At 45.5% G+C, this 27733-nt stretch overlaps 1 pseudogene across 1 annotated transcript in view; it reads right to left on the minus strand.

Annotated features, from left to right (window-relative positions):
* Positions 1-3222: 3222 nt before the first annotated feature.
* Positions 3223-27733, minus strand: part of LOC309605859 (elongation factor 1-alpha-like) — a 39955-nt pseudogene continuing 15444 nt past the window's right edge. The window contains exons 2-4 of the transcript XR_014249642.1: positions 8080-8239; positions 7718-7878; positions 3223-7209 (exon numbers count right to left, since the gene is read on the minus strand). The product of XR_014249642.1 is annotated as an elongation factor 1-alpha-like (transcript). The remainder of the gene's footprint in view (positions 7210-7717; positions 7879-8079; positions 8240-27733) is intronic.

The raw sequence follows: 27733 nt of genomic DNA on the forward strand, positions 1-27733 counted from the left end.
AGGTTCTACACTTGGAATGAAATTCAAGGACAAGGTAGAGTAACTGAGAGCAGCACATTTTGGAGTAAGCAAGGCAGGGGGGCCTGAAAGACTTGAGCGTGGCCTCTGGTTCCATTTTTCACTTAGGCTCAGGTTGCCAGCTCTATGGGGCATAGAAGGAGGGAATACAAATGTTTTCTGTAGAATTTCCTCTTACAATAAACAGACCAGTTTTAATCATGGTGTTAAAAGAAAGTGGCACAAACGCTGTGTAGGTTCTGCCACACACCCTGTAGCTGTGGCAATTACACCATTTTGGATAATTGTCTTGTAATTGCTGCTGTGATTTAAAATCTAATGTTATCCTCCAATTGTTCTGATGTCTTTTCATGAATAATGTAATCGTCCCGTGAGCCCTCCGCCAGTTTCACATTTAGATTGGCCCTGCGTTTGAGTTATGAACCATTGTCTTACACGCCATTGCCTCATAAAAGGAATGCGCCAAAGACAATACAGGGAATAATTAGGGCTTGGCTAATTATGGGAATGTGAGTGAGTAAGGTATGAAGTTTTTCTCTGGAAATATTTCCAACTTCCAGTTGACCTATAAGTAAAGAGGAGGGGGGCAGATTTCTCTTTGAAGGTCTTTGTCTACTGCTATCTGTGAATGCTGGACATGTTTGTTCTGTCTGATGTGGTGGGATTTTTCTTTTCAGAACAGAAGGAAAACAGATTTCCATAGGGTGGCTTTTCTCAGTGGTGTTACGTTGTCATCATTAAATGCAAAGAACTCTGTAAACATGAGCTGGTGCATCTCCCTACATGGCCAAAATACCAATTGTTTATATGAATGAGCAAAGGCAGCTTGGATTTGTGTTTCTGGAATCTGGGACTTGGTTTAGTATAACAAGAAGAAATCCATTGTATTCAGACAAATTCAGACAAGAGAGTCATTTTAGAATTCCAATTTAGCTTCTACCCTGGGAAGGAACCATCTCAGTCTGGTAGACTTGCTCCTTTATTTCCATGCCAATGACATGGGTGCCCTCACTACTAGGCCCTCTCAGGCCTGATGAAAGTGGGCAGAGAGGTACCCTGACGACCTAGCAGAAGAGGGGAGTGTCAAGTCAGATCTAGTCACCATGTTCTCTTTGCATTAGAGCCCAAGATAAGTTTCCGAGGCAGCTCAAAGCCTGCACTTCTCATGCAGAGAAAGACTATTCACCTGAGCTTGACTTCTCACTGCCCTCACCACCAAGTCCAGACGCTCCAGCTTGACATCACAGCCCTTCAAGGACCTGCCCATTCTTGACATTTCCAATCCGCAGGCCCACCATCCTGCCCTCCGGGCTTCGGCTCCCTCTGGGCCTTCGTACATGTATTTTTTTAAGAGGTCAATATTTCCAATAAGTTTTCTCTGATTCCTCAAGCTTTGTTGTTGCCCCTCCTGTGTCCTCCATAGCGTCCTGAAGTTAGCCCTGTCACAGCATTTCTTACATCATGTTATACTTTTCTATTCACTTGTCTGTCTCCCTTGCCAGATGGTGGGATCTAAGTGAGCAGGATGAAGTGTACAATCCAGTTCAACCCCATTTGCCATCAATGAACATCTGGTGAAAGAGGGGATGAATGAATGAAAGAATAAGTGACTTTGTGTCTTCCTGGCCTCACTCAGGTGGAGGAAGCAGGGCATCAACAGTGAGTCTTCAGAATCGGGGGCTACCAGCTGCAGCTTGGTGTGCTGAGTGGCTGGGACCCGGTGAGAGCTGTGTGTCAGCGCAGAACGAGCTCCCTTCACGAAAGCACAGACCACCGCAAAGATTGAGTTGCGAGCTGCAGAGCCTCCGTATTTGGCCTGAGGAGATGGGCTTACAGATGACCTGACAGGAAGCTTTTTAGAGCCCTGGAGTCTGACACAGGCACAGACTGAAATTTCAGAGCCAGGGTGCTTCCTTTTGGGTCTGAGGCTTTTGGGTGATCCAGTGACAGCAAGTAAGCTCCCCCAGCATCCATCCATGATTGGAAGGGAAGCAGCTGCCAGGAAAGTGAGTCAAGTCTCCCAGGAAGGGAGAGAGGAGGCTGGGTTGGGGCAACATGACCTCTCAGGAAAGAGTGGGCCCAAGGTGGAGTGTTGTGATGGGATATGTGGTCTGTAGGGTAGTTTTATTCTGTACAGTAGAGGTGGTTGTTTAATATTTGAAGTTCCCTAAGTGGGACAACAGACTCTAGAGATGGTTATTTAGCATTTGAAAGAGTAATCAGAAGCCCCTTTGACCTCAGAGGTGGAAGGGACAGCATAATCACAAGTCTCAACCGTATTTATCTCCAATCAGTACCAGAGGGTGTGTTGTTTGTTGTAATGGGTATTAGTAAAGAGTGTGCACTGGTGAAGTGAGCAGAGTTGACACATGGGTTGACTAGAACTATTGTACGGGCATCTTCCTGGATGAACAGGTGAACCCAGGGGCCTTGACCCTTCGAAGTGGCAGCCAGAGCCTAAGGATTCTATCCTGTGTTGAGTCATTTTCAGGGGGTTCTGTCCCCCACTAGAAGGCTAGCTGAAACCTACTGCTGGGATGTCATCTACCTGCATACCAGGTGCTCATCAGAGACTGAAATGTCTCTGGTGGCTCAGAGACTTCATCAAACTCTACAACAGACATGTGATTGCTTTATGCCTGCTAATAGAAGTATATGGGGAGGAATTGTCTGAGACTTGGTTCATTGTACCAACTGGTCTCAGGGGTGGGCGTGATATCTAACAAGTAGAGGCCTCCAATACCTGCCAACCAAGAACTTAATCACTGCGAACGAACAGGGTGCCTTAGGTCCATTTGCAACATTATGTTAGGGACTAAAGGAGGGGGCCTGGGCCAGCAGAAACGATTTCTCAGGTAAAATGCCAGAGCTCTCACTACAAGCCTGAACTGCCATAGCCATAGTTTGGTGCCAAACTCTGTTGGCTCAGCCAATACTGGTGGCTCTTTGCAGTGCTGCACAGATAGGCTTTCGGAGTTTCTAATGAGATGAGATTCTCTCACTTACCAGCAGTGGAATTACTCCCACCCAGTGTGGAATTACTCAGTAGAGAATATGGTACTTAGAGGATTAACCGTGATACTTTTTAATTTTCTTTTCAAATTGAATTTAAGGAATCTTTAAGAAACGAGGATCAAGACCGTGAGTATTCTTGAAAATTGAGTAAATTGGCACCCAAACATTCACTTATTTCAACAAAAGTAGGTTGTTTAGTTCCTCAATCATTTTAAGCAAAGCTGTGGTTATGATTTTGAGAATTTTAAATAAAGTGTTCTGAGGACAAAAAGGACTAGCCATTTTGGGCTTCCCTGGTGGCGCAGTGGTTGAGAATCTGCCTGCCAAGGCAGGGGACACGGGTTCGAGCCCTGGTCTGGGAAGATCCCACATGCCGCGGAGCAACTAGGCTCGTGAGCCACAACTACTGAGCCTGCGCGTCTGGAGCCTGTGCTCCGTAACAAGAGAGGCCGCAATAGTGAGAGGCCCGTGCACCGCGATGAGGAGTGGCCCCCACTTGCCGCAACTAGAGAAAGCCCTCGCACAGAAACGAAGACCCAACACAGCCATAAATAAATAAATAAATAAAATTAAAAAAAAAAAAAAAAAAGGACTAGCCATTTTGCACAGACCCCAGGAGGCATGAGGAATCCAACAGGTGAGCAATTTGCACTCTATCCCAGCCACAGCTCCTGCCCTGGCCTGGGTCTGGGTAGCCTTTGACATTGACAGGCTTGAGGTGCTCCCAAGCTGGTCCAGGTTCCATTAGGCAGATTCATGCTGACAGCAGCTGGAATTTGACAGGCTTCCCAGCACTGGAGACAGGTGAGCTTTTTGACACTTGGCACAGTGACAGCTCTGATGTGTCATCCCACTACTATTTCTAGGTTTGTGCTGGGTGTGGGGTTTCCCTGGGGATTTGCACATGAAAGGAAGTCAACTTGACGGGCAGGAACAGGTAATGTTATTGATCAGTGAAAAAAAAAATAGATCACTGCACACTTGGTCTAAATCTTGTACATCAAAGTCCCAAAGTGATTAGGAATATCACTTCCTGCCCATCCCCAACATGGCTACAGAAAGGACTCCAACAGCCCTCTTAGGCCTTGATACTTTTTAATAGCATTCTCAATGTTTGAAGATTAATGACTTTTCCAATAGAGAATTGATTGCAATTATCATGCAGCTGATTAATTTACTCCCAGGAAGGCTGGGTGTATGTGCATGTCCTAGCACCTCCTAGCAGATGCTTCTGGGCAAGGGATCAAACTTCCATGTTTTAGTTACACCCCTGATTATCTCAGCCTGGACCTCTCCCTTCTCCAGAACAGCATTTCTTTTAGTTAGCAATCCACCCCCACCTCTCATCATAGAAGCTCCCTCCTTCTAATTCCTCAGGCCAAGAACCTAGATGTCACCTTTAACCCTCTTTCTTTATATCTCACATCCAATTTTTAGATATTTGTCAGTTTCTAAATATAGTCAGAACTTCTCACTGCTTATCTCCATCATGACTGTCGTCCTGGTCCAAGTTGCCATCTTGCTTGGGTGATTGGAAATCTTCACTGCCTTGCATCTTTCATCGTCTACTTTCCACCTCTACCATTCTCACTGCTCCCTTGCTTTATGCATTTATCACCACCTGATATTTACTTGTCTCTACACACTAAGTAAGTCTAAGGGGTCAGACTAACATCTGGCACAAATTCTGCCAATATTTGATGGATGGATGAATACACCACAGGCAGACCTCGGGGACCTGATTCCCAGTATATGATGAATGAGCATGTAATTTAGCTTATTCAGTGCCATGAGGCGATACTCTGCTGCATCTGAAAAATGGAAAACAGAAATTAGGGAACAAAAAGTTACAGAGTTCCATTCATTCCTCACCCTCTAGGCATAGTAACCTAACCTAAATGGACATGGTGGGCAGCAGGTTGAACCCAAACGTCCATATATAGTACCTCCCTTCTGCCTAAGAGAAATTCGCATTTACTCTTTCAGGATTCTGAATGCTAAAGCACCTAGCACCAGGAATCGAGGACATGGTAGTGTTGGACTAACCTATTGGCACTGAGATCCCACCCTATGCCATTGTGACTATACTTTATCACATCCCCAAACAATTCTTCCTTGTGGGAAACAGGAGAAGGATAGGACAGAGCCCTGGGTAAGAGAAGGCTGTTAAGACCTGAATGGTGTGTTCACCAACCAGGGCATAAAACTACTTTGAAGCTTATGAGCCTTAAGTTAGTTGTTCATCTACCCAGAGGTTCCTCATTGACCTCATGCTTTCTTCCTTGGAAGAAACCATGACAGCTAGTCTAAATTTTATTATTAATTTTATTCAGTTAATACACAGAAGTATCTAATCTACATAGTGGAGGTTGCTGAGGAAACTAAATTGCAGGGAGAAGAAGGACATGCTTCATTTCTTGCTGGCCTTCACTGCTGACTTGGTGACCTTGGCCACAGATGCTGTCTTCTCCATGGCCTTGATGACGTCAAAGGCCAATGTTTGCCTCATGTCATGCACAGCAAAACAGCCTGGAGGAGGAAGGAAGGAAGAAGAAAGAGTGAAATTCCTGGAAAGAGGCATAGAAGGAAAGGCTCCTTGGCCTCAGTCAGAGGTGCTTTCCTTCCCAGGACTCAGCAGCCATCAGTCCCTGGCTCACCTAGAGGTGGGTACTCAGAGAAGGTCTCCACACACGTGGCCTCGCTGGGGACCATCTGCACTATGGCTGCATCAGGGCCTTGGGGTTGTCCTCCAGCTTCTTGCCTGAGCGCCGGTCAATCTTTTCCCTCAGTTCAGCAAGCTTGCAGGAGATGTGGGCCATGTGGCAGTCCAGCACCGGGCAATAGCCGGCATGGATCTGTCCCGAGTGATTCAAGATGATCCCCTGGAGAGGGGAGGAGGATGGAATTAGAAGAGATTGGATGGCACCTGTGATCTGGGGCCAACTCTCGGCCAACCTGTGCCTTCCGTAGAAGTCGGGGCTAATTTCTAAGAAGCATTTCCATCACCACCAAGCACCAAGGCCCGAGGCCTCCCAGGCAGCTTACCTGCGCCACAAAGCTGCCGGCCTCCATGGGAGGCAGGGGGGGTCGTTCTTGCTGTCTCCGGCCACATTGCCACGACGGATGTCCTTCACAGACACGTTCTTCACGTTGAAGCCCACATTGTCGCCAGGCAGGGCCTCGGGCAGGGCCTCGTGGTGCATCTCCACAGACTTGACCTCAGTGGTGATGCTGCAAGGGGCAAAGGTGACCACCATGCCAGGTTTCAGGAGGCTGGTCTCCACACGGCCCAAGGGCACAGTGTCAATCCCTGTGCAATGGGAAGAAGGGCAGTCAGAAAGTTTCTAGACCCACCCAGTGAGAACTGGCTTCTGGGGAAGTCCCTTGTGCTGGGGCGCAAGGACCAAGGTCACCTACAGGGCTAGTAGGAAGCGCCAGGACCCAATGACGACTGGCTTATTTATGCTATGTATCTATCAGATAAACTGGAAACGCTGGGGGCTTGGCACTTTATCCTACCTTAAAAGTCAGGACCTGAACCCTGGCAAGTCAGACACCAGACCTCATTCTCAACTTCTTCATTCCTTAAGAAGCCCTGTCACCTCACATCCAATCTTGTACACGTCTTGCAGAGGCAGCCTCAGGGGCTTGTTGACAGGGCGAGTGGGTGGGAGGGTGGAGTCCAGAGCTTCCAGCAGAGTCACCCCAGGGGTGCTTCCCTCCTTTCGCTCAACCTTCCAGCCCTTGAACCAGGGCACATACGGGGAAGGGGGATGGGGATGCGGAGCGGAGTTGAGCCTGGGTCATGGCTCCCGGTGCGCCCACCCCAGTAACAGGACCAGGACCGGGACCAAGACCCACGATGTGCACCTACAGACCCGGTCCGCACTCACGTTGCTGCTAGGCTCTAGCATGTTGTCGCCGTGCCAGCCCGAGATGGGCACGAAGGCCACGGAGGCTGATCTTGATGTAGGCGCTCACTTCCTCCCTGATCTCCTGGAAGCACGTGGCGCTATAGGCGGGCTCGGTCGAGTCCCTCTTGCTGATGGCCACGATCAGCTGCTTCACGCCCAGGGTGAAGGCCAGAAGCGTGTGCTCGCGGGTCTGCCCGTTCTTGGAGATGCCCGCCTCGAACTCGCCTAAGCCGCCGGCCACGATAAGCACTGCGTAGTCGGCCTGCAGGACACAGACACCACGGGGTCAAGGGCTTAGTTAGGGGAGGGGGCGCCGGCCGGGCTGGGAAGCCTGCTAGAGTTTCGGGCAGCCCCGGGCCCCTTGGGAAAGCTCGGGGACGGGATGATCCCCAGAAGTTGATAAATTCGTGGGTCCCTTGGTTGCTGCTGTACGCAGAGGTCCCGCCTCCCAGTTAAACTCTCACCTAGTCCCATAAATGAGCTTTTAGTTCCTTCCTCCCAGACGGACCCCGAGTGATCTACTTGTCTGGGCGTCAGAAAACCTGGTCCCTGCCGCAGCCTGAAAGGGGGCCCGTATCTGAGCCTCACAGAGTCTGTCCTTCTCTGGTTCTTTCAGAACTGATGATTGGCATGGATGAGGAAAACCTTCTAAGGCTTATGATAGCCTCCTTCCCAGAGTCCCGGAAGTAAAGCCTGAGTTTCCTCCCTCCCTCTGCGCCCGGCCTGCCCCCATCCGAAAGGGAGGGCCCTGGGAACAAGGGCTGCTTTACCTGGGAGGTGCCCGTGATCATGTTCCTGGGGCATCGATGATGGTGATGTAGTACTTGCTGGTTTCAAACTTCCACAGGGAGATGTCGATGGTGATGCCACGCTCTCTCTCTGCCTTCAGTTTGTCCAGCACCCAGGCGTACTTGAAGGAGCCCCTACCCATCTGGGGAGGGGTGGGGAGTGAGTAGAGCACATTGATGGCAAGCAGAAGGATCTATCCCAGGGAATTCAGTGGCACTACAGACCTCACAGCGCACCCTACTGTCCGCGCTCTGCCGCCAGACCCACCCAGAAGTGGGACATCCATCCTCCAATCCTCCCCGCCCCCACTCCTAGACACCAACACCGCGCATGAGTGCCTTACCTCGGCTGCCTCCTTCTCAAACTTCTCGATGGTCCTCTTGTCGATCCCCCCACACTTGTAGATGAGATGCCCGGTGGTGGTGGACTTGCCAGAGTCCACGTGGCCCATGACAATGATATTGATATGGGTCTTCTCTTTGCCCGTGGCGGCGGGTTCCTTCCTTCAGTCACTGCTAGAGGGGAGCACGGGGGTGGGTGAGGCCACAGCGTTCCAGGCCTGCCTCTCTCCTCTCCTCCCCTCCACTCTGCTCCTGTCCAGCACCTCCCTCCCCACTTCACAGCCTAGCCCAGAGCCTGGGACATGGTAGCGTCAACTGAAAAGTAAAAGACTTGCCAGGCTCATGCCCTGGCAAGAGTCACGATCCCAGGGCCATAGCTGGTACTTCCAAGCAGTCCTGGCCCATCCATCCTTTCTCCTGTGTGGGCCTTCCCCCCCACCCCTTCCTCCCATCCTTCCAATCCCCCCATCCAACCCTCACCCCCAGCACACTTCCTGTACAAGAAACCCCAACACGCCATAGTTTGCAGCTTCTCTCCTGCCCCATGCAAGTCCCTACCTCCAGAGAAAAAGAAACAAAGTTAATCCAGCAAGAGCTGCAGCAGCTGTGCCTCCTGCTTTTATAAACCTAGCACTGGACCTTCCTCTGGTTCCACCCAAATCTGATACCAGAGCTGGAACTGGTTAAGTAATGCCACTCCCTACCCCCAGGCCCAATTGCACAGACTTCTTCTCTGACTGATTGAATATATGGGTGAAGAGAGGGTGGGTGAGAAGGTGTGTGGGTGGAGTGGGGGAAGGGAAGATTTTGGAAATAGGAAAAAAATAGAAAGAAAGAGAAATAAATAATTTTGGCGGGAATGAATGCTGCATGGCGCCAGACTTTGCCTGTGACTTCCCGAGACAAAGGTGCTGAAAGGTTGTGGCCATTCATTCATTCATTGAGCGGTTTATTGAGAAGTATAGGGCTCAACACTGTGCCGGAGGCTGAGGCTTCCAAATTAGGACGCAGTCATGGCCTGACTTCGGGAAAGCTCTCAGGCTCCATGAGGGACAGCAATCCCACCTGGGGCTCCTTCAAGTCAGCAGTCTGGGATTGCTGAGGGACAGCTTGTGGGACTGCTTTGAGGCTGGCTGTGGGGTTTTCTACGAGGCTGAGCATGTCCTCATCCCTCCCGGGGAAAGTTCTCAGCAGAGCTCAACCACTCACACACAGTCAATGCTGACTTTCTCCAGCCCCTCTCCCCAGCCCAAGCTTGGGCCCAGGATGGCAAGAGGCCAATACTCTAGACTTTCAGAGTTCCCCATCCCACTGAGGCCCACCTCCTTGAGCACTGCCCATTTCTCATTCTTAAATCATCATCCCCACCTTTACCCCTAAAGAACCAAAAAGCTAGAATGTCAGAGAAGTGGGGTCCTCAGGAAACATCTGTCCCTTCCCTTCCCTTCCCCAATTTTATAGAAGAATCAAGGTCTAAGATGTTCAGAGGATTATCCAAAGGTTCCGCAACTCCTTGATCCCCCACTATTAGCACCTTTCCCTCACCCAGTCACTTTTTAGAAGAGAAGAAGCACACTTTAGTAAGGGAGACAGACCACAAAGAAACTACTTCCATGTAATGAGTGCATCATGAGGGCTGAGAATGAGGCTCTTTGGAGAGTTCCCAAGTGTGTGGGGTGATGAGGACCTCTTCACAGAGAAGTTTTAACAGGTCTTCAAGACCATGGCGTCTCAAGGCCCATAGAGGAGGGAGGGGCTGGTCAGGCAGAATAATCAGTTGAACACAATTCTCTACTCAATTTGCCTGGAGGACAGGAAATGGATGGGAGAAAACAATGGCTAAAGAGATGAAGGGGGAATATCATTATGCATTAATTCCTCAGAGTTTAGTTTTCCTAAACTGTAAGTCTAATTATGTAATCCCCCTGCTTCAATCTCTTGATTACTCTTTATCGCCCTCGGGGGAAAAATGACTCTGTTCCTTCAGTGATGAGAAGCTCCGAGAGACTGAGGCTGTAGGCAGGGAGCCCCTTAGGAGGCAACCACAGGAGTCCTGGCAGTGGGGAATGGGGCCTCAGCCAAGGGGTGCAGCTGACATGTATGCCACATAAATAGAGGGGGGGGTCAGAAAAGAGAGGGGGGACCACTTGCCATCAAGATGGGGAACACACGACTTTGTCAACATCTTCTCCCTCATCCCAAAGTCAGGCTCAAGCCCCTGAAACAGTACCCAGAGGACCCTGCAGTGAACTCTAAATGGTCAGAGTCTAGACTCCTTCCTGACTCTGCAGCCCTTCCACCCGGTGCAGCTGAGCTGATCGCTCCCTGGTCTGGATCTGAAATTCCCTAGTCTTACAATGAGACTATAGTACCATCTCGTTTTGGCCTCTTTGAAATAGCACAAAGGCAAATTAAGAATATAAGACAATTGCACTTCGGAATCAGGTAGACCTGAGTCTAAACCCTGCCTCTTCTACTTCCCAGTTATGTGAATTTTCTATCTCTGAGCTTCCGTTTCCTCATCTGTAAAATGGGGATAATATCTACCTCCTGCTTTGCTTGAGGTTGAACTTGATCATCCTGCACAGTGCCTGGCACGTGGCAAGTGATCCATAACCAGTATTGACTATGGTCCTGTATTCCTCTCCCTGTCTTGTGTTGCCAGACTCCACTCACTGAGAGGTGAAGTGCTCACATACAGACCAAACAATTTGCCCAAGGTCACGGAACACATAAATGAAGAAACAGGAAGATACTCCTCAGTCTCTGGGTTTCCAGGCTTCTGCTGAGCCAGACTGTCTCCTCATTACGAATTATTATTATTATACTTCTTCCATTTAAGCCATTTACATAATATCTCTGTGGCTTGGCTGACTCAGAACTGAAAGAATAATCAGAATGAAGAGGTTTTCTGACATTGAAACCAGCTGAAGGGTAAGTGCTCCTGATAGAATGACTTTCCCAGCCTAGTGTAATTGGCTGTCACTAGGGAAATATTCCCATTATTTACAAATTTGAAGGGCCCTGGCAATTCATTATCATTTTATTAGAAATAGTATTTACAATGTATAAACATAAAGTCATCAGGGTTTCTGGACTGGGACGGTTAAGAATTAGAAGTGAATCTATAGTGACTGTAATGCAGGCTTCAGAGGAGTTAGGATGAAATAAAATCATTTAGAATGACAAGCACAATGTAATGAGAATTCACGGAGACACATGAAGTTATATGATCAAGATGTGCTTGTTGGGCAACTGCATAAACACAAGAAGAGGTGACTTTGCAGTGAAAAGTTACTCCAGAGAGAGTTGATTCATAAAAAACTAGACAATGTGACCAATATTGGCATATGAACTAAATACATCTATTAATTAATTTATCTATCTGTGTAACTATTAACCAAAGCCCCTTGGTCTTTAGAGTTAGTGAGCAGAGGTGTAGCTATGAGATCTCTCCAGTTTATTCAGGTTTCTAGAGACAGAACCCATCGCAGACATAGACTTAGTCTGCACAACAGTACCAGTAAATTTTAGAAGAAACCCACAAAGTGAAACAAACTGGATTTTGTCATGGGGAACTTGAAAGGTAAAGGTTCAACACCTAATACCAATACAATAGCCAGGACATGGAAGCAACCTAAATGTCCATCGACAGAGGAATGGATAAAGAAGATGTGGTATATATATACAATGGAATATTACTCAGCCATAAAAAAGAATGAAATAATGCCATTTACAGCAACATAGATGGACCTAGACATTATCATACTAAGTGAAGTAAGCCAGCCAAAGACAAATATTATATGATATCGCTTATATGTGGAATCTAAAAAAAAAAAGATACAAATGATCTTATTTACGAAACAGAAATAGACCCACAGACATAGAAAACAAACTTATGGTTACTAAAGGGGAAAGGGGGGGGGATAAATTACAAGTTTGAGATTAACAGATACACACTACTATATATAAAATAAACAAGGATCTACTGTATAGCACAGGGAACTGAACTCAACATTTTGTAATAACCTAAAAGGGAAAAGAATCTGAAAAAGAATATATATATTTCAGTTTTATATATATATATATATATATGTATATCTGAATCACTGTGCTGTACACCTGAAACTTATATGTGGAATCTAAAATACAACACAAATAAACTTATCTATGAAACAGAAACAGATGCACAGACATAGAGAACAGACTTGAGGGTTGCCAACGGGGAGAAGAGGTGGGGGAGGGATGGAGTGGGAGTTTGGGGTTAGCAGAGGCAAACTATTATATATAGAATGGATAAAGAACAAGGTCCCACTATATAGCACAGGGAACAATATTCAATATCCTGTGATAAACTATAGTGGAAAAGACTATGAAAAAGAATGTATATACATGTATAACTGAAATGGCTTTGCTTGACAGCAGAAGTTAATACAACATTGTAAACAAATTATATTTTAATTTAAAAATTAATTAATTAAAAAAAAGAATTGTTTTGACTTAGTTCAGTCCAATTTCAAGTGTGTGCATGAGAAGAAGGGAAAGCTGACTTTCCCAGGGTCTGATCACCTGAATAAGGAGATATCCAGTTTGCAGACCTGCAAAAAATAGGAAATCAAATCCTAAGAAAGAAGGAGTTATTTCTTTGCACAAATACTTACAGAGCATCTTTCCCGTGATGGTCTTGAAGCATGAGGCAGACTAGGATATCTGCTCTCCCTAACTCAACAGCACAAGGGGAAACCAGGCCAGGCTCATCCAGCCCACACCCCAGGAGCTGGAGTCCAAGCACCGGAGGAGACAAAGAACTGGATATTGGAGTGACTCTAAATTAGTGATTTTCTACTCAAACAATTCCTTGCACAGAGACAAAGGGAGAGGGTCCTTTCCTTCAAGTTCCAGAGCTTGACAACTTTAAGGGGAAAGGGCAGTGTGGGAAGATCTGGTCAAGCCCTATTAAAATGGAAAGCTTTTCCTATGAACTCTCTGAGCATTAGTCATTCAACAAATATTTCCGGAGCACTTTGTGTTACTGCATCCCCACCCCAAAGCTGTTGTTGCCTAACCTCCATTTCACATATGGCTCAGAAAAGTAAAATGAGTTGTCCAGACCACACAACCAGCATGTAGGCAGGAGTAGGGGTGGAATTTTAATCAAGACATGTTCCTTTCTAAAAACAACATACTTACCACAGCCAGGACATGCTACCTCCTGGAAGTCCCCTAGGCATCACTCTAGTGCAGTACCTCATCCTAGATGTAAAAACTGAGTCTCAGGCAAGTCCTATTCAATCTGATTTGAATACGTAAACATTTACATGTCAGGCATGGTTCAAGAAGGAACCGCACCTCTAGGAATTCCCAGGCCAGCTAATGTGACACATTCACAATCCCAGGCAGCTAGGGTGACGCACTCACACCCACACACAGTAGGCTATCACAATACAGAGGTCTGTACACAGGCAGTGGGAGCGGAAGCCTTCAGTAGACCCTGCTGATAGACTTGATCACAGGTGCCTCTCTTGAGCCTTCATCCAACAAAGGAAGCTCCCCATCATATTTATTTACATAGTTGCTTTTCTTCCCCAGTGTTCTAGGGGTGACATCTCTCTGCCAAGACTGCAGTTAATTTGGAGTCTCCCAATCTCTACTCACTTTGAATCATAAGCCAGATAGAAGTATAAATCCAAAAGCAAGTGAATTCTGAACTTCAGCCCAGAGGCAGCACAGGATGGAGACTGAACTGTCAAGGCTTCTCCTTCTCCAGCCCCACGCCCTGCTCAGAGAAGTGTCCCAGAGGAAGAACTGGGGCAAAGGAGGGGCTCCTTTCATCTGTGGTTCAACAGGGATGGAGCAGGAAATAGGATGAGGTAGGGGTGGTGGTGGCACGGCTAGAAGAGAGACGCTACAGACACAGGTAAAGTTAATGTCCCGGGGGATTTCCTTTTGAAGCCAGCAAGAGTCCGAGAAGTCGGTGGAGGATGTCAGCATAGAACTGCCCATTCGTTCATTCTTTCATCCATTCATGTAGCCACGTGAAAGTACATGTTTCCAATTCTAACTTTTTTCATTGTGAAGCATATGCTATAGGGAAAATCATTTTGTGGGTATCCCATATATGTGAGCACCCTTCCCTCCCTTGATTCTAGAAATCTAAGTTCAGGTTCTTTCTCTCATTTATCAGTGTGAATTTGCATAAGCTATTGACACTCTGAATTGCAGGCTCTTCACCTGTAGAATGGGAATGATAAACATTCCTGCTTTTCCCTCCTCCAGTCCTTAAGAGAATCAGACAATGGGTTGGTGGTGAAACTGTAGGGTCCATGAGGGATCCACAGAGCAACTGTACTCAAAGTGAGTAGAGATTGAGAACTTTAAACTTAATTCTGCGATGCTGGCAAAAATAGATGTTACCTCCAGAGCACTGGAGGAGAAAAGTGATTATGTAAATATCATCAGGAGCTTCCTTTTTTTGATGGATACTCAGGGATCACGATGAACTTATTCATTGCTGTCTCCAAGATGCCATTCACAGTGATTTGCATAGAGTCCACTAATGAAGGATCAAAGGAAGTACTCAGATATCTATTGTGTCAATTCGTTAGTTAATATTTAAAGCATCTTATAAATCTGAAATCATGCTGTTAGCCCTTGAACACATACATGTTTTATGACTACCGTGGTCTCCTTCGGAAATCATTTCATTTGGTCTACTGAGAGACAGTAAGATACAGACAAAAAATTAGAGGGTAAAGCAAGGTTCTCCTTCCTCTGGGTTGCTCCTAAGGCAAGCACACTCTCTTCCTTACCTCCCCAGATGCACATCTGTCCTAATCCAGATGTTAATGCTCCAGAATTGACAGTACATCAGGTGAACATCTAAAATATTATCCTGAGGAATGTCAGATTCACTGCATAGTGTTTATAATTTAACTGTTATTTAGCCTTTATGGATAACACACATACTTGCAAATTGTTTTACAATCATTTTATAGTTGCTCTGTGAGAGATAATTAAAGGAAAGCCACTTTAAGTGAAGCTACTCAGAGAGACAAAGTTGTCGTTTTGCCAATAATGTGCTATATAAATGCAAATTATCAGGATTCGTATTATAGGGAAACTGCTTAAATCATTTCTCATGGGACCAATATGTAAATGTTATAATAGTTCCCTGATTTATAGAGCACTTTTCTCCCGAAAAGGTAAACATACCTAGCCATGCATTACTTAACAGAACTTCCCAAATTCCAGCAGGAGGAAATCCATTCATTTATTGATCCTTTCAATCAGATCCTACAACAATGCCCAGCCCATAATAGGTCCTTAATGTTTAACAAGTGAACGAATGAATGAGGAGTTACTTTAAGAAGGCCATAAACATTTGTAGCCTTCATGCAAAGAATGAGGGTGCAGAAGGGGATGTCATGAAGTAGAAAAGGTCAAGGTTGCCACCTTTGGTGAAGCACTGAAGTAGTCAAAAGACTTGGCAAGAACAGAAGGAATGAAAACAGAAAGAATGAGGGTAAGGTTAGGCAGGTGAGTTGAGGCTATTGTCAGCATATGGAGGAAATCTATTTTTCTAACCCTCAGAAAATGAAACTGAAAAAGAAGAAACAATGAGGAAATTCATTAGTAATTGGTGCAGTTAATGTCCTGGAGAAGTGCCCCAGCTGAACAATAATCTGTACGATTTAAGTACCTGAGAAGCCAATAAAAATGTAGTCGCGGGAGAACTGTGGTTTCATTAGCACAGGGTAGAACTGCAGCCTCACCAGTGGTGAGAACAGAGCAATCCTTGCTTTAGATTCTATAGGAACCCTGTTTCATAGAAAGAAAACTCATCTTAGAGTTCACTCCATGTATTTGATTGGGGAACCCTTTTTTTAAAAATAAATTTATTTATTTACTTTTGGCTGTGTTGGGTCTTCGTTTCTGTGCGAGGGCTTTCTCTAGTTGCGGCGAGCGGGGGCCACTCTTCATCGCGGTGCGCGGGCCTTTCACTGTCGCGGCCTCTCTCGTTGCGGGGCACAGGCTCCAGACGCGCAGGCTCAGTAGTTGTGGCTCACGGGCCCATTTGCTCCGCGGCATGTGGGATCTTCCCAGACCAGGGCTCGAACCCGTGTCCCCTGCATTGGCAGGCAGATTCTCAACCACTGCGCCACCAGGGAAGCCCTAGGGAGCCCTTTTTTAGAGGTACACAATTAATCACTCATGGAACTAATGTACTAAGGAATACAGTTTGGAAAATAATGGTTTAGAGCCTAGAAAAATAGGACAGAAGAGCAGTCCCCATGGAGGTCATATTTCTTATATAAAGAAACAAATCACATTCCTGTTCATCTTTGGCACTTAACAATCACAAGAGATGTCCCCAAACCTTGAATCCCCAGACTTCTGAATACTACATATAATGTATGTAGGTATAGGATATATGCTTATCATTTCCTCTGTGTAATGTAGTATGAATATAACTGGGACATTGAAATGACCCCTTCAAACCCTATTGATTCTGTAAACATGAGAATAAAGTTTTTTTTAAATGTAAGCTATTGCTGTCCTTTTTTCACATCATTAAAACACAAAACAGTGCCCTGTCTCTGACCGTTGGATCCATGTAGATCCCCATCTTGGGTCTGGACTGGGAAGATAAAAGACTCATACCTCCAGCCTGTTTTGATGACTGTTGAACAAAGCAAGAGCCTGACTGTAAACTGCAAAGATCACCACTAGACTTGTCACCCCGAAGACTGGGTTACCTGTAAAATAACAAGAATCAGTAAGACTATGTACTGACCTTCCTAGTGGCGTAGTGGTTGGGAATCCACCTGCCAATGCAGGGGACATGGGTTCAAGCTCTGGTCTGGGCAGATCCCACATGTCGCAGAGCAACTAAGCCCGTGCACCACAGCTACTGAGCCTGCGCCCTAGAGCCCGCGAGCCACAGCTACTGAAGGTCACGTGCCTAGAGCCCGTGCTCTGCAACAAGAGAAGCCACCGCAATGAGAAGTCCGCGCACTGCAAGGAAGACCCAACACAGCCAAAAATAAATAAATAAAATAAATAAGTTAAAAAAAAAAAAGAGTATGTATTGACCTTCTGACATGGTTTTGAGCGCTCTTCATGCATTGCGTCATCTCATCCTCACTATAACCTTATGAGCTGGACACTATTACGATCTCTATTTTACAGCTGCAGCTGCTGAGATACAGAAAACCCGCTGGAATATTGCTTTCCTGATATAATGCAAGCATATTTTGTTATTCTCAGGTCTTTATGGTAGAAGTGGCATTTCGTGTAGGCCTATGGGAGCACAGTGGATATTTTCAATCATAATGAATAGGCTGGGACCCTAACCGAAAGGAGATTTAAATGATCCTTTGGGCTTGAAATAAAGGTCACTAGGTCATCTTTTGAAAGCTTCTGAAGGGTCCTCTCCCCTCCAATACCTTTTTCAGACTGTGGCACCGAATTGATAGAATGATTTCAAGTTCAAGGTCATAACGAGAGATAGGGAAAATGATGGTGATGGTGGAAGAAACAGGAATTTTTAAAAGAATATGGAATGATATAACAATATAAAAATAACATAAAGGAAGGAGATGAGGGGACTTTGCCAGTATTTTATGCTGATGGTGGAAAATGATGAAATACACTTACAACTTTAAGGTTGTGGGCAGAATTGTTAGAAGTTAGGAGGAGGATCTGGAGTCAGACCACTTGGGCCAAACCTCACTCTACTACTTCCTATAGATAAATGACTGTCAACCAGTTAAACCTTCATAAGCCTTGGTTCGCACCATAAAATTGAAATAATGATATTATCTACCCTCTTACATTTGCTTTGATCCTCTCATGGGAGAATCTGTAGAATGGTGCCTGGTATATATTAAACTCTCAGTAACTGACGGTTTTATTATGCCTCCCTTCTGTTACACTTCCAAAGCTGGTTCCTACCAACCTTCCTCTGTTAAATAGGTCTTCAAAGAGAGAGAAGCCCATCATGGTGAGGAAGAAAACAATTCTACTTTGAAATCATTTTATAAATGAGGTACGACGTGAAAAATCCCTTAGCACAACATTGATTGAGCACATAGTAAGTGCTCAATAAATAAAAGGTGTTGTAATATGAATCATTATTTATAATTGCACAATGAATAAGAAAGGATAGAGGCAAACTCACCCCAATTCTTAACCAAATTACATGTCCAAAGAATGTCAGAACCCCCATAACCCTCGTTCTACTCACATATGACCCTCTGCTGGGAAGATGACTTGTGTGCTGAAAACCAGCCCAGGCACCCCAGGGGTAGGAGGGCCACAGATCCTTTGAAGGGACAGAGTGAAGGGAGAAAGGTAGCTGGTCAGACCCTCAGGATGAAAAGGCAGCAGGTGACAGGAGGATCCTCCCTACTGATGGTGGGGAGACACAGGCCTGACGTCACACACTCGGCAGATCTCAGTATCTATCCACATGAAAGAAAAGGGACCCATGGGCAATCTCAGCATCACCCGTGATAAAAACAATATCAACTATTACTTTAGAGCAGAACTTGACCAACTATGACCCGTGGGCCAAATCTGGCCTGCACCAACTTTTGTGTGGTCCGTGCGTAAAGAATGACTTTTACATTTTAAAATGATTGAGTAAATGCAAAGAAAAAAAGGATGATTTATGGTATGTGAAAATCAGATGACAGACATTCCAATTTCAGTGTCCATAAATAAAATTTAATTGGAGCACAGTCACATCCATTCATTTACCTACATCAATGGCTGCTTTGGGACACACCAGCCGACTGAGTGGTTGCAACAGACCCACAGAGCCTGAACTATTAACTCTGGACGTTTATAGATAAGTTTGCCTGATTTAGAGCATTGTGCTTTCAATGTTTTCCCATTCATTCATTCATCCATTCATCAAACGTTCTTGAGCATCGCTCTGTCCAGGCACTAAGGAGACTGAGATCCAGGGATGCAGAAAAAAAAAGATGAAACCAAAGTATCCATAGTGCTTTAATAGAGAGGTAATACACCGCTAGGGTAGCGCTAACTGGAGGCGAGAGAGTGGGAGGGTTCAGTAAACGTTTCAGGAAAGAGATTCCAAACATGACAGTCACACAGTGACCAGACTGTTACTCTTTTTTTGGATGCACTGTGCATGGCATGTGGCATGTGGGATCTTAGTTCCCAGACCAGAGATAGAACCTGCGCTCCCTGCAATGGAAGTGCGGAGTCTTAACCACTGGACTGTGAGGGAAGTCCCAGACCATTACTATTTTGCAGATGTAGATACTGAAGCACAGAGAGGCCAACAGCTTGCTGAGGGTCAATTGCTAAAGCAGGGTCAGGACAAAGCCAGAATCTACTTCCAGGCTTCTCAAGTCCAGGCCCATGTGATCTAGCTACCAAAGCAGGCTGTGTGACAACAGGGGAAGAACCATCTGTGTAGCAGGGTGGGAGACCAAGGAGAGGGGAAGACGAGGTGACTGTGTCAAGGAGTAGATCAGATTCAGTCATGGAGACAGCCAGTGCTTGCTGGTGCAGGACAAATGTACCTTCTGAATGACCATTTGAGAAGGTAGCCAATTTCTGGACCAGAAGTAACTCTCCTCTGAGAACTGTGTGCAATTTATTTCAGGAACACTGCTGCCAAAGCCTGGATTTTGTTACCTGCTTTGAAATCACTGGGACTATCCCAAGCTTGAAGTCTGGTTTATTTCCATCACTCTGGTTTGGGACATATCCACAGAAGCTTGGAAGGGGAGAGCATTGTCTTTTTAAGTTTAGCCATTTTCCAACCATTTTTGTTTTGTTTAGCAAATGTGTTAAATGTTTACCATGTGTTAGGAAATTTTACATTACGTCATTTCAACAAATCATGGTTACTAGTAAATGGCAATTGTGTTGAGCGGAGAAAGGTTTTGTTTCATTTTATTCTCGTAACGAACGACTCTGTGAAACACAGGTTTGTAAAATTGGAAGTGGAAGATCAGGATGAGAGGTGAAGAGGAAAAGAGAATTGATATTCGTTGAGTACCAATCACAGAGTTCAAAAGGTGTTTTCATTTTTTGCTGTTATGAATAATGCTGCAGAGAATGATGTTAAAATAAAAACATTTTTGTCATGCAAAAATATCTAAATTGTTGATTAGTATTGACATTGTCTGAAGCTACCCTATATTCCTCTAGGGACTTCTTAATGTCCCTGAGGGCAGGGCGTATATCAATCTCATACTGAGCCTGACCTTGGTAATGGCCTCATTCTCCCCTAGTCCCCCCAACACACAGGGGAGAATGTGAGCATCTTTTGAAAATATGTAGCTGGGGACATAATTCTCTGAAGGATCCACAGCTTTGAGTCTATGTCCTGCCTCCCTTCTCTTTCCCCCATCCTACTTCTCTTACTCCAACCCTGAAGTTTAGACTGCCCCTGGGGTCCTTGGAGCTACTACCAGTGATCCTATTTCCTGAGAACAGGAAGGGGCTTCTCTGTTTTCACTTTGGGATTTGGGTTTTCCCAGCCTAACAATAAATATCTACTCAGGTGGGACTAGAGCATTTTCAGGGAGTCAGTATATTTGCTAATTAAAGTTTACAGCCTGTAAAAAATTCACCGTTAAGGAACTATGATTTTTTCCCCCATCCAGGCCCCTTGATGTCACAATTATTAAATGAAAATCCAATAACTTTATTGAAAATAAATGAGATGCTCTTTGTCCTATCTCTGCATTCCTATAAGGCTACAAGAGGAGACTGAATGTAGAGGTTGGGCGGAATGCTTCCCTTGTGGGGGTGGTATTAGTCATCTGGCTAATTAAACTCCATATTTAATCCCTTATTATTTCTCATGCATTGCAAAGGCAACTCAGCATTAGGGAGTGCGGCCCTAACACCTTTAGATTCGGGCTTAGACTCCAAGAGCTCCCAGGGATTGATAACAAGGGAGAGGCACAGGAAGACTTGGGCTTCTGCACATACGTAAGCCCAGGCTGCTGGGAACTTAACTCTAGCTTTGCTACTTACTAGCTGTGTGACCTTAGGCAAGTCACTTAACATTTCTGAATCTCAATTTTTCATCTGTAAAAAGGGGATGATAACAGTACCTATTTCGTAGGATTGTGACTATTAAATGAATCAGTTCATGTAAAGGGCTTAAAACAGTGCCTGAACATAAGGGCCCAATAAATGTTAGCTATTGTGATTAATTATGCTTGTCATTGAATCATGGAAAGGACACATCCAAGTCAGAGCTGCCCCAAGAAAAATATCTCACCCACTGGAGACAGATTGTACTCGGCAGCTCAGATTATACTCGGATCTTCACTTTAAATAAATAAAATGCATTTGCTATTGAGGGGATTGAATTGCATGAACCATCCGTACGTTTTTCATCCAGTCACTTCGTGAGTTGAGCTGAGATCCAGGGATAAAATCTATTCATTTAACAGAACTTATTATCAGGCTCTGGGCTAGAATACAAATAGAGATCCACATAGCATGTGTCCATTCAACAATTCTGAATCGAGGTAACAAGTCATTACATAAAATGGTTTATTTGCTTTCAAGCTGACCTGGAAAGCCTGGTTTGAATTTAGAATTCTTGGAATTCTCAGAGTTCTGTGCCCAAATGTGGCAGGACTGCTGACCTTGACCCCGCCCATGGCCTGACACCTTCTCTTCCCTTCCCAGGTCAATCTGCACACTGTGTCCTTGCACACAGGCATATGGATGCTCTAGCTTGTGTGTCCCAACTGCACTGTGCAACTTCACCCACCCCAGGCCTAGGGGGGCTCACCCTGATGGCATCATCTACCCTTGTGAGGGGAAACTCAGGTAAGAGGTGTTTACAGGCAATCTAAGTGGATCCCAGGCCTTTGAGGTAAATAATTCCAGGGTCCTGGGCATCCAGAAGGAGGACAGAGCCTTGAATAGACAAATCCCTTGGTCCTGTAGACTCCTTGCGCCATGAGAAGAGGTATCACTGGAGCAGGGCAGGAGCATGAGCCAGCAGGGACCTTCTTGTTTATGTCTAAGGGCCCTTTCTTTGTTGCCCACACTGTCCTTGACATGGGAGATACCATGATGAGAAGACAGACAGGATACAGAGCATAGCATATGAATAAGCATTAAACAGCTACTTAAACAAATAATTTCCTCCAATTGTGATGACGCTGTGAAAGAGAAATCCAAGGTGTTGTGAGTATGTGGAGAGAGAGCTCTGACATCATCTAGGGCTTGTGGGAGGTCTTCTTGGGAAAGCTACATGAGCTGAGACCTAGAGAATATAGAAAGTTAAGAGGGTGACAGAGAGTCTTCCAGGCAGAAGAAACATCACATGCAAAAGCTCTAAAGTGGGAAGCAACCAAAGAAGGTTAACACGTCTGGAGTACAGAGAAAGATGGAGAGGTTATGGGGAAAGATTGGAGACGCAGGAAGGGGTGAGGTACTTCAGGGTATGATTGGAATTTTGTTTTGTGAGGATTTTGTTTAGTAAGGATTTATCTAGGAGCCACGGAAAGGCATTTAAGGATTTTAAGCAGGGGTATGATCTGTTGGAATCTGTATTTTTAAAAGTTCTCTTTGCCTCAGCTTAGGGAAGGGGTGGGGATTGGAGGCACAGGCATGGACATTGTGAGTTCAGTTGGGAGGCTAGTGCCAACACAATGGTGGCCTAGAGAAGATGCAGAGAGAAGTGGTGACTCCAAGGCATGGAGCTAAGTGAATGTGGAGGTGAAGCAGGGGGAGGTATCAAAGGTGAATTTCCAAATGTCTGGCTTAGCAACTGGGTGGGTGATGGCATGTCTAAGATGGGCAAGACATGCAGACTTGGAGGTGACTTTAAGAACCAGATAGAAGCACCAAGAAGAAGCTCAGAGAAGATGCCTGGGTAGGACCTGTCATTGAGCAGAAGACAATTGGAGCTGTGGGAGGAGATGGGGTCACCCAAGTGGCATCTCGCTACAGGGCTCTCTCCTCAGGAAGAAGAGGTCGTGATTCTCCTCAGGGAGAAGAGGTCAGAGTTCTTCTCCTTGGGAAGAAGATGTCAGGGTTCTTCTCTGCAGGGAGAAGAGCCCTGCGGAGCTCCACAGTGCCCTGTTGGATTCCATAACTTCTCACCCTTATACCACCATCACCCTGGTCCAAGCCACCATGATCCCTGTTCCCCACAAGGCAGTCAGGGTGTTCCTTTTAGAACATATGTCAGATCATTTCTCTCCTTGGCTCAAAACCCTCCAATAGCCCTCAGCTCACTCAGGGTGGTGGACCACAAAGCCCTGCACAATTTAACATGCACACTCCCCCACCTGATTTCCTCTCTGATCTTACTGTCAACTCTTCACCCTCTTACTCTGCACTAGGGCATTTGTACTGGCTGTTCCGTCTGCCTGGAATGCTTTTCCCTCAGGTGCTGCACAGCTTACCTCCTTAGTTCCATGTCACTTTATCAGTGAAGTGACTCTGATCACCCTATTTAACCCCGCTTGCACCTGGCACTCTCCATCTACCTTCCCACTAAACCATAAGCCTCATGAAGGCTGAGATTTTTGTCTTTCTATTTTTCATTGCTGTTTCTCAGCACCAGAAAGAGTGCTTGGCACATACTTGGTAGTCAATAAAATTTTGTTGAATGAAAAATTTTTAAATCAGATAGGATGATAAGGAATCTGAGCTATATCAGCCATTTAAGAGAAGTGATGCCCAGTACAAGACATTAAAAAAAAAAAAAATAAGTGAGTGATTAGATTCCACTGAAGATGAAGTAAAATTGAAACAGAGCAGGACCCTATGGGGCCTTCCCAGAACAGAACCACGCCTGCATGTCCTCCGCCTGCCTTTTGTCTGTAGAAAAACTTTAGTCAAAGAATAAATTTAATCAGAGAAGTGAGAAAATGCAGAAATAAAAGAAAAGCAGTCAAACAGGACAAAATAATAATAGTTTAGTCATTAAACAAAGTCAACGACCTTTAGTTCCTCTCAAGCGCTACAGATAATATTCTGAGCCACATCCTTTGAGCTGTTTTGTAGATACTGAAAGCCCCAGCAGGTGGAAGTTAACTACATGATGACCAGGTTGTAACCATTACATAAGCTGACACAATTCTGAGAACTGGCCTCAAAGAAATGGAACGGAAGATTAACTGTACTTAAAACAATCAAGATGACACTGACCAGACCACCGCATGATTAACTTCAAGATGACTGTCGGAGCTGACTCTACTGTTTCTGCCCGTAGCCCCCTCCCTCTTCCTATACGCTCCTGAAACTCTTTTGAAAGCTCTTGCCCACTGATCAGCAGTGGGGAGTTGGCCTTTGGACATGAGTCCGCCTCTCCCCCTGTTGCCGGCCTCCAAAATAAAGCAGACTTTCCTTTCTACCAATACTTGCCTCTCGAGTATGGGCTTTCGAGTGGTGAGCAGCCAGACCTGAGTTTCAGTAAGAAAATGAAGACTGAAATGTGACCTTTGCACTCCTACATGACCAGCTGGTGAGCCACATGAGGACAGGGATCTTTGCTATTTGTTTACAGTGTATTCTCAGTGCCTGGGACAGTGTCCGCAGCACAGCAGATATTCAGATACATACCTTGAATTCATGAATAAATTGACATAGTGGTCATGTGTTGGTGACCTTGGTGATGGCCCTGTTGGCTGTGCAGTGAGGGTGTGAGGCTGACTGAGGGGGGTTGTGAAGGATGAGAGGTGAAGAAATGGAGTGCCATGAGCTTGGACAACCTGGAGAAAACTGGCTGAAACCTGGAGAAGAGAAGGATGAGGCAGTGGCTGGAGGGAGGTGTGAGATCAATGAAGATTTTCATTGGTTCTTAAAGATGGGAGAGGCAGAACTATGTGCAAATTTTGATTACAGTAAGTCCCCTACATACGAATCTTCAAGTTGTGAACTTCCAAAGATGCGAACGTGTGTTTGCATGTCTAGTCACGTAAGTTAGTACACGAAGGTTGCAGCAGCCTTTCAGAATGCAATCCAGTGTTACTGTGTCATCTATGACGAGGAAAGAAGAGCTACTACCCAGACATCACTGGATCGCTTTTTCAAGAGGGGAGATAGAATTGAATCCAGCAAGGAACCAGAATCTGTGTCAACAACGTCAGGAGTGACTGAAATTGCAGCTTGCCCTCCATCTCCTATTGCCGACGATCCTTCAGCTCTACCATCTCCCACCTCCTCTCCCTCCTCCCGTCAGTAACTCTTCTTGCCTGTTCGTTGGATGCCAGCCCCTGTAAGACAGCTGTACTGCACTGCTGTACTTTTCAAGGTACTGTACTGTAAGATTAAAAATGTTTTGTTTTTTTGTGTTTGTTTTTATGTATTATTTGTGTTTAAAGTATTATAAACCTATTACAGTACAGTACTATATAGCCAATTGTGTTAGTTGGGTACCTAGGTTAACTTTGTTGGACTTAACGAACAAATTGGATTTACAAACGCTCTCGGAACAGAACTCGTTCGTATGTAGGGTACTTACTGTAGAAGGAACCAGCAGAGGGCGATGTGGGAGATTTATGAGAAAGCGAGGAAACCAATATGGGATAAGTTCCTTAAGAAGGCAGGATGGCATGGTACCCAGACACTGCACTGGAAGAGACCCCTCTTCTCCAGGGACAGGCAAGGAGATGCAGGGGCTGGTGCATCCGTGGAAGTTACTGGCATTTCCCCTCATGGCTTCTATTTTCTCTCTGTAGTAAGGAGGAGGAAGGTCACAGTCTGGGAGAGAGCAAGAGCAGAGGGAGATTTGGAGTCTTTCAGGGAAATGAGAAGACATTTGGACACAGAATGACAGAGGGTGGGTGTAGGCAGCCTTAATAGGTGGGGGAGAGTGTTTGGTGGAGCCCAGATGAGGAAGTCTCTGGTTATTACATAGAATAGATCAAAACAGATATAAGAGTGTGGGTCAGGGCTCTAAGTTCGGTGGACCTCAATCCCCTTCTGTATTTGGAGAAAATGACCTACAATCTCTTTCTACTTTTACGTTTTATAACTCTTTTGAGCCCAGGCAGGTATTAGGTATCAGAACAATGGTGTTGGCTCTCTATAGTATCTTAAGGTAACTGAGAGGGCTGCTTAGTCTCAGAAAGAAATTCCATTAAACACAGGGCTTTTGTCTATCTTCCAACCTCTCCAGGAAGCAATAATGCATTATTTCATGAACTAGAAGTAATTAGCCTGAGAAGATTTGCTGTTTATATTAGGGAATACTGTGTGAACCCTGGCCTCCATGGGCCCACTCCAGGGAGTTGAGGCTTCCAGTGGAGGATAAATTAATGTAGTGTACAGCCCCTACTCCCAGGAGACCCTGTTGGAGAACAGCGAAAATATGACTAGATCTGGAATCTTAATCTGGATTCAAATCCTGGATCTTCCACTTGGGGAAAGGAAGGCATGTTGATTTTGAGGGGAACCTCTCTGAGCCTCTGTTTCCCTATGGCCAATCAACCGCACACAAATACCTACTGGAATCCTTAACATCCTATGGGCCAGCCACTATTGTGAGTGTGTCTTCTATCAAGTCATTTATCTTCGCAACCCTCTGAGAGGCTGCTGTTTTCATACTTCTCCGACAGATGAGGAAACTGAGGCAGAAAGATGTTAAGTAACTTGCCCAAGGTCACCCAGCTAGTAGGAGCTGAGCCATTCTGGCTGCAGAGCTGGTGTGCTTACCCACCCTCTGCAGCTGCTTCCAGGCACCAGGGAAACTGACTGCTTACTGAGATTTGCCCACGTTACAGACGTTGTTGGGTCCCAGGGCAGGCTGCCCCCAAATATGCCTCAATGTCATATTGATTATTTTGAACTAAAGTTACTTGAGAATGAGCCTGTGGGGATAAAAACGAGATGAAAAAAACAAAACCCAAAACACCTGACCCTTCTCTTTCCCCCAAATGCAAGAAATAAATCTCCCGTGTAAAGGTGTCCTCCCCATACCAGGAAGATAAAAAGCATCCTATCACCAGAGTCAGGGAATTCAAGGCTAAGAAAGCTGTATAGACAGGCTTTGTTACTTCTTCATTAGTCTGCTGCCCCAAGCACAAGCCCCTTTGTTTTGTCAAAATCTTCACAAATAGTTTCTTTGTCTAAAAATGATACTTTGGTCATTTCCTATTGTCCTATTTCTATAAGACCTCTGTGCATATGAATTAAATTGGTTTTTTTCTTTTCTCCTGTTAAGCTGTCTTGTGTCAGTTTAATCATTAGGCCAGCCAAAAGAACTCATGAAGGGTAGGGGGGAAATTATGCTTAATTATCCCAATAACCTATAACATCATTATCACAGGTCATTCATGCGTGAGGCTATAGATGCTCTCAAAGGTTAAATCACTTGCCGGGAGCACAGAGTCCCTCCGGGCAGAAGCCTAGGTTTCTGGCTTCCTTCCACATCGAGGTGCCTGATCCAAATAAGGTAACACATGGAAATGCTTGGTAACTTGTAAAACACTGTATGGATGATGGTACCACCATTCTCGGCAGTTCTGGCTCTCTCCAGAGCTCCGAGGTTCACATTGCTCTTACAGATAAGAAAACTGTGTTTCAGAGCAGGGAGTTAATTTGCCAGCGTGACATGGCCAGGAAACAGGAGAGCTGGGATTGGACCCAGAGGAGCCTGGCTCCTTGAGGTCCCCATGATCTCTATGCCCTTCA

The sequence above is a fragment of the Balaenoptera borealis genome (assembly GCF_965194805.1).
Source record: "Balaenoptera borealis genome assembly, chromosome: 11".
Classification (NCBI taxonomy): domain Eukaryota; kingdom Metazoa; phylum Chordata; class Mammalia; order Artiodactyla; family Balaenopteridae; genus Balaenoptera; species Balaenoptera borealis.